The sequence below is a fragment of the Brienomyrus brachyistius genome, chromosome 3 (genome assembly GCF_023856365.1).
Source record: "Brienomyrus brachyistius isolate T26 chromosome 3, BBRACH_0.4, whole genome shotgun sequence".
Classification (NCBI taxonomy): Eukaryota; Metazoa; Chordata; class Actinopteri; order Osteoglossiformes; family Mormyridae; genus Brienomyrus; species Brienomyrus brachyistius.
This window is the reverse complement of record NC_064535.1, coordinates 3,819,379-3,825,561: the sequence shown is the minus strand read 5'-3', so window position 1 is coordinate 3,825,561 and position 6,183 is coordinate 3,819,379.

The following is a 6,183-nucleotide window of genomic DNA, read 5'->3' as shown; positions in this document are numbered from 1 at the left end:
GATCTACTTGTTACGAAATCACCAAATTTATTAAACGACTCACATAACACTAACTAGCTAATTATATTAGTTGGATACAAACCCTATACTGTATTATTCAAATTTTACAAAAGGGCAACGAGTACACAGAATAGATGCCAAATCCTCCCAACCTCAGGAGAAGAAAGCCCAAAATTGTTTCATAAGCCAGATGTCCAAAAAAGTGATGTCTTTTATAAAGAAATTATGTAAATATTGGGGGGGTACCACAATTTGTGAATGTGTATTCAGCCCAATGAGATTTAACAGAAAACAGACTCAGTGCCGTTTAACCAGATGAACTTCCATTTAACCCTATGTAGTACCCAGTCCAGTTAAGCACAAGGCCCAACACATCATGTCATGCGCTGTTAACATGTCTGCTGTATCCGAAGGGAGCCAAACTGAGAACACAGGCAGTGGTCTCAGGGTGCTGAGTGCCACCGCCGTGCTGCATTGGTTTTAGCGTACAGGAATGCAGACCTGCAATGACGTAACTGGTCCTGCTGACAGGATAGCAGCATGTAGCTCAGGTGTGGAGAAGAATCAGAGGTGAATGTGTGGGACATGGGGGGGGCTGCCAAGCTAAACTAGCAAACTGCTGCTCTTGGCAACCGCAAAAAGGTTTTTTTTTAAATAATTAAAAAAAAAAAAAAAACATGAAGGACATCCTTTTTAATTTCAATTTTTAATTAAAAACCGTAACATGGTGAGAATAAGGCTGCACATCACATGGCAGGAAAGCATCCATACAGGAAACCTGCCTGCGTGTAAGAGTGGGGCTGAAACACGTCGTCGTGTCAGGCTTCTACAGCATCCATCACATTTGTTTAATTTCTTATGGTTTTTTAATTGCTAAGGCCTTGATGGCAAAGGCGATATGCAGGTCACAGAATCTGAAAGGATAATAGAGCAACTATGTAGTATTTACTGTGGGGTTTTCTTTACCACTAGCAGGAAGAACCTGACTATGCTAAAAATCAGTCACACCTATACTGCTATGATAGTAGAAAAACCATCTCCAGATTTAGTCTTCCACATCACGGTCTACTTTTAATATATTAGACCTTGAGATGGTTTTAAGCCATTCAACCCACAAGGAATAACATCTGGAAATTTAAGCATTGAAATCTCTAATGCCAAGTAACAGTGTGAGTACATTGACTCACAATTACATAATTTTAAATTCATATTTTAACGGTCATCTAAATCGCCTGACCACAATGACGATGATCACAGTATACCTTAAAGGTCTCAGTTGATTTTCATAAAGTAGAATATAATTTTACTTGAAAATATTGATTACAACCAAGCAGGTTTTGCATAAAAAATAAAATTAGTGCAATGCATACTAGATCGATTTTAGTCGAGGGATTCATTAACCATTAAGTCAAAATGCTATGTATCTAAGGAAGGCTTTGCTGCCATCATGTGTTCATCTTGAGTATCTATAAATAAGAGGAACTACTTAGTTTACCAAAGACAAACAACAAAGAAACCACATCAAACAGATACATTTTCAACCTCCACTTATGTATAAACTAACAGTAATAAAGAACAGACACTGTCTACGATTTTGGAACTTTTTTCTGGTGATGAAGCCATCAGCCAAGTAAGGGAACAGAGGTAGGCAGACACATTCTTCTCTCCACTGGCGTCTTCATTAAAAATGGCCATTGCCCTTATTGCCATATAAAAACATCCTTACATTTTACACTTTCTCTCTCAGTCACAATTCTTTAAAACAGCGGCACACAGTCTAAAAAAAAAAAAGCGGCAGTGATTCGCCTATAGTTTGTATCTTGGCACATTCACATGCGTCACATCACCATGCCACTCACCCAGGAAAGGAATGCTCTGCAAAGTTCAGTTTGCAACAATGCATACCCTGCAGCCTGACATGCAGAGTACAGTTAACAAAACTAAATTTATTTTAAAAAGTGACTTAAAAAAAGTATAGAATAGAAATTTGCGCTGAAATGAACATAGGATAAAGACGTGTCACTCCCTGAAGCAGCCAATGCGAAAGCAGGATATCCTTTCATAGGAGGACAGTATGTTCCTTTCGGTCAGATTCACACAGTGTGTTAATGCACACGACTGAGGTAACTTCAGACATAAACAAAATAAAAACCTTTGAGTCAAGAGTAGTAGGGCTCGTTCTCATCGAACACAGTCATCATGTTCAGAGGCCGATCGGCGCATTTCCAAATATGGTGTGAGGTAAGCGAAAGGCAGGCCCTCATTTCGAAACACATTCTCACCCAAAGAGATGGCAGCTGGCATACACTGCCAGTTTGGCTGGGCACCATCAACACTGGGTTGGGAGTTAGGTGATCGAGAGCTAGGCAGTTACAAGGGGAAAAGGCCGTGGGGAGATGAGGCTACAAAGCCCACGGTGGACAGGGCCACTCTGTCGTTAGTCACTGGCTGGTTCATACCACATCCTGCTGGGCTAAACCAGACACCGATTAACAGTTCATTCCAATCCTAGCCACCATGCCTTTCAAAGCCTCATTTTTCCACACCCAGCTGGGATTACTGAATAAAGAGTATTCCAGGGGCTCTTTAGGGTGTGTTTGGTCTTGCCTGAGGGGATGAGTGTAAGATCGACTCGCACCCCATAAATCAGAGTCCAGGATTTTCTGGCATTTGCTCAATGCTGCCACCTGACTGTTTAAATTGAAGCTATTATGGTACCAAACCCCACGTCTGAAGTCTCAGATGTTCATGTCTGAGTAACAGAACCTGTGTAACACTGATATGCACACTGTGCAAATGCATGCAAAATAAATTTCAAAAATTATAACAGTCTTAATTAATGTTCTCCAATCCAAAGTACGGTTGCATATCTGTAGCAATAAACACCCCCATAGCCGTAATATTTTTTTTTAGCCCGGCCAGAATTTCCTGGAAAAAGTACCTTACGTGCTACATGGAGACTAAGTTGCAGAGGCAGTTTCGGACCAAAGGGTTGGATCATTGTGAGAGCTATAGAACATGGTTTCCTGGATCCAGAACAGCAGGGGTCTGGGTGGCAGACTCCACAAGGACCATATGAAAGGGCAGCACTAGGGCTCCCCATCACCCAGACGTGGTTTTTAGTAACCCAGGTTCTTTGCACCTCATCGCAGGCGACCAGGTAGGGCCTCCCGAGGTCAGCACCACCACTGAAGCCAGCTGCAAACTGTATCCTGCCACAGCAATGGTCAAAGCAGGAGGCAGGGGTGTGACTGGCTGAAGGTGACAAGCCCCAGCCATGCAAGTGAACCGCCGAGACCCCAAAAACAACCTGCTGTCTCTACTAAGAAGCAGTGAGCTCTGTCCAGGTGGAAAGGAGAAACAATCTGTTGGAACCTCTGAGGTATAAATGGGCTCAATGATTCAATTACAAAATTAGGTATTAAAAATCACTTTGATATAAATCAAAGTCTGCGTCTAATACCCTTAACAACAGAAATCAGAGCAGTATTCCAAAATTTGCATTAATCCTCAATTCAATTACTGCAGTTGTCGGTCTACAAATAGCACTACAAGACTGCCACTGGGCTCAAAGCTGATCTTTAAATCCATCACACAATGAGTTGCTCAGTAACACAATCCAGAGAAATCCAGTCAAACCTAGAAGTATCAGAAGACGCAGGCGGGTGCTCTCCCAGAGTGGGCAGTGGGCAGCTCAGCACTTCCTGGACTCCACACCCACTCGGCAGCAGGCCATGCACTTCTGCACACAACCAGCAGAGGGCATCATGGACAAGGAAGATGATGACATTCCCTCAGACTGCCGCTTAAGCTAATGGGAAGAAGACCTCTTTAGGGGGACAGTAGAGCATCAAGGTCTATCTGGACTTAAGTGTTGATATGGAAGACATGCAAAATACACCAAAAACAGAGAGGAGCACAACACAGTAGGGGAAGTAGGCATGGGGCTGCTTGTCATCAGCTGGAGGTGCAACTCTCCTGTGCCATGAGGTTTTGGGAACAACGGCATGTAGAAAGTATGCCAACCGGAAAGAGCAAACTGGCTGTCAAAGACAATAGACTCCTTGCTGATGTGCAAGTGTCTTCACGGGCCAGGAAAGAGTGTATTAATTTCACAATGGTATGCATATCAAGACATTTTGGACAATTCTATGCTTCCAACTTTGTGGGAAAAGTTTGGGGATTGCCCTCTTTGGTTCCAGCATAACTGTACCCCAGTGCACAAAGTGAGTCACGGTTGGGCGAGTATGATGTGGAAGGCGACTGGCCTGGACAGAGCCCTGACCTCAACCCCACCGAACACTTCTGGGATGAACTACGAAGTAGTCTGTGAGCCAGTCCTTCACAGCCAACATCAGTGTGTAACCTCATTAATGCTTTTCTGGATAAATGGGCAAAAAAATCCCACAGATACACTATAAAATCTTGTGGAAAGCTTTCTCAGAACAGTAGTAGCTGTTGTAGCTGCAAAGAGGGTACCAACTTCATATACATTTCATACAAACTCTTGCTTCACAATATAATATTATTATCGGGCAAATTGTGCATTGTTTGTCATCATCATTAATTAAAACAGCAAAGCTCACCTCTGAATCCATTCCTGTCGAGTCATTGTAAAGAAAATAAAATCACGCACATATTCACCAGCAATGATGAATTATTCATATGTATTCCCTTTTTAGGATATGGAAACACAGGAAGCACCCTCCCATTGTAAGTGTAATACATACATAATATGACATATTTTATTGATCAACATTTCAGTCTGCTGGGAATGATCCCCAGTGGGCTGGCAGGTGTAAGGCACTCCAATGAGCCAAAAAAGGTGAGAATACTGCATCATTCCCTGAGTGGTAGCATTACGGTATACCACACAAACACGAGCAAAGGCTTGCTAATATAAAGTTATCTGGCCTTCATTGCATTAGAAATCATAGCAAGAAACACAAAATGTAAATAACTATTACCATACATTGTTCTGCTAAATTAGCTGATGGCAATAAAACATCATTGAACAAAGAAAAGATATTTTAAACAACTATGATGTACATTAGAAAATACTGGTCCTGAATAGCTTCATAACACTTTCAAATTTTAACGTCTTCGTATCTTTTTTTTTCCAGGTACTCACCAAACCCACGGGTTTAATTCTGTAAAAACCAGGAGAATTGCATTTCAGAAGAGCCTTCTATGAACTGAGAGGAGAGCTCTAAGTGACGACGTTGCGCTCAGTCCTCACCATCTAAAATTTGCGTTTACTGCCACCAAGTGGCAGGAAATGAGAATTTGTTTTGTAGCGCAAAACTCCAGGAAGGTGCCAAATTCCTCGCATAATTAAAATAAATGCTAATAAACTTAAGATGCAATAACAAATTAAGCTTGCCTTGTACAAAATGCGACTATATGCACTGTAAACTGCGCTGGGAACGGTAATGCATTTGGCAGCATGTAGTTATTCCTTTCGATTACGTTTGGTTTAAAAATAGTTTTAAATCTTCTCATTGTTTACAAGACACTCCTCAGGATATTCTCCACCTATGAAAGTCTGGTCTTTCTTAGTTCCGAAAACTCTTTAGATCTCTTTCGAACCACAAGCATGTACTTATAAATCAATTTTTATTAGCCTGTCATGTAGTACTCTTTTCAAATTGAGTATCAAAAACAATAAAACTTCCAAGACTTTCTGACAATTAGTCTAATAAGCATAACGGGTCTACGAATGTCTCCGATTTAGTTCTATCCAAATGTTATTTCTACAACGCGTCTATGATATTAGATATCGGATCAATAATTTTATGGCGCTTTACACAGGTCTTGAACAGCGGTAGTCCAGTTTTAGTGGTCAGTTTAGCTAGTTAAATTAATGTCATTATTGCTACGGACGGAGCAACCTCGCTAACTATAACTAACTGCTTTTTCAGTCAGACAGTTTTTATTTCATACGTGTTAATATTTAATTACATATGGGGAATAGAATTACATAATTACACACTAGACTGGAACTCTGAGTACATTTGGCCATTACTGACTTGGTCGACACTTTTACACGGCTGAACTAAACACTACTTAGCGAATTAATACACATTGGAAAAAAATGTGAAACGAAATCACCTGCAAATCTTAGAGCTAAGCGGTTCATGAGTAAAAAAAAAAAAAAAGCGCAAGAGACTTCTGATATCTGCA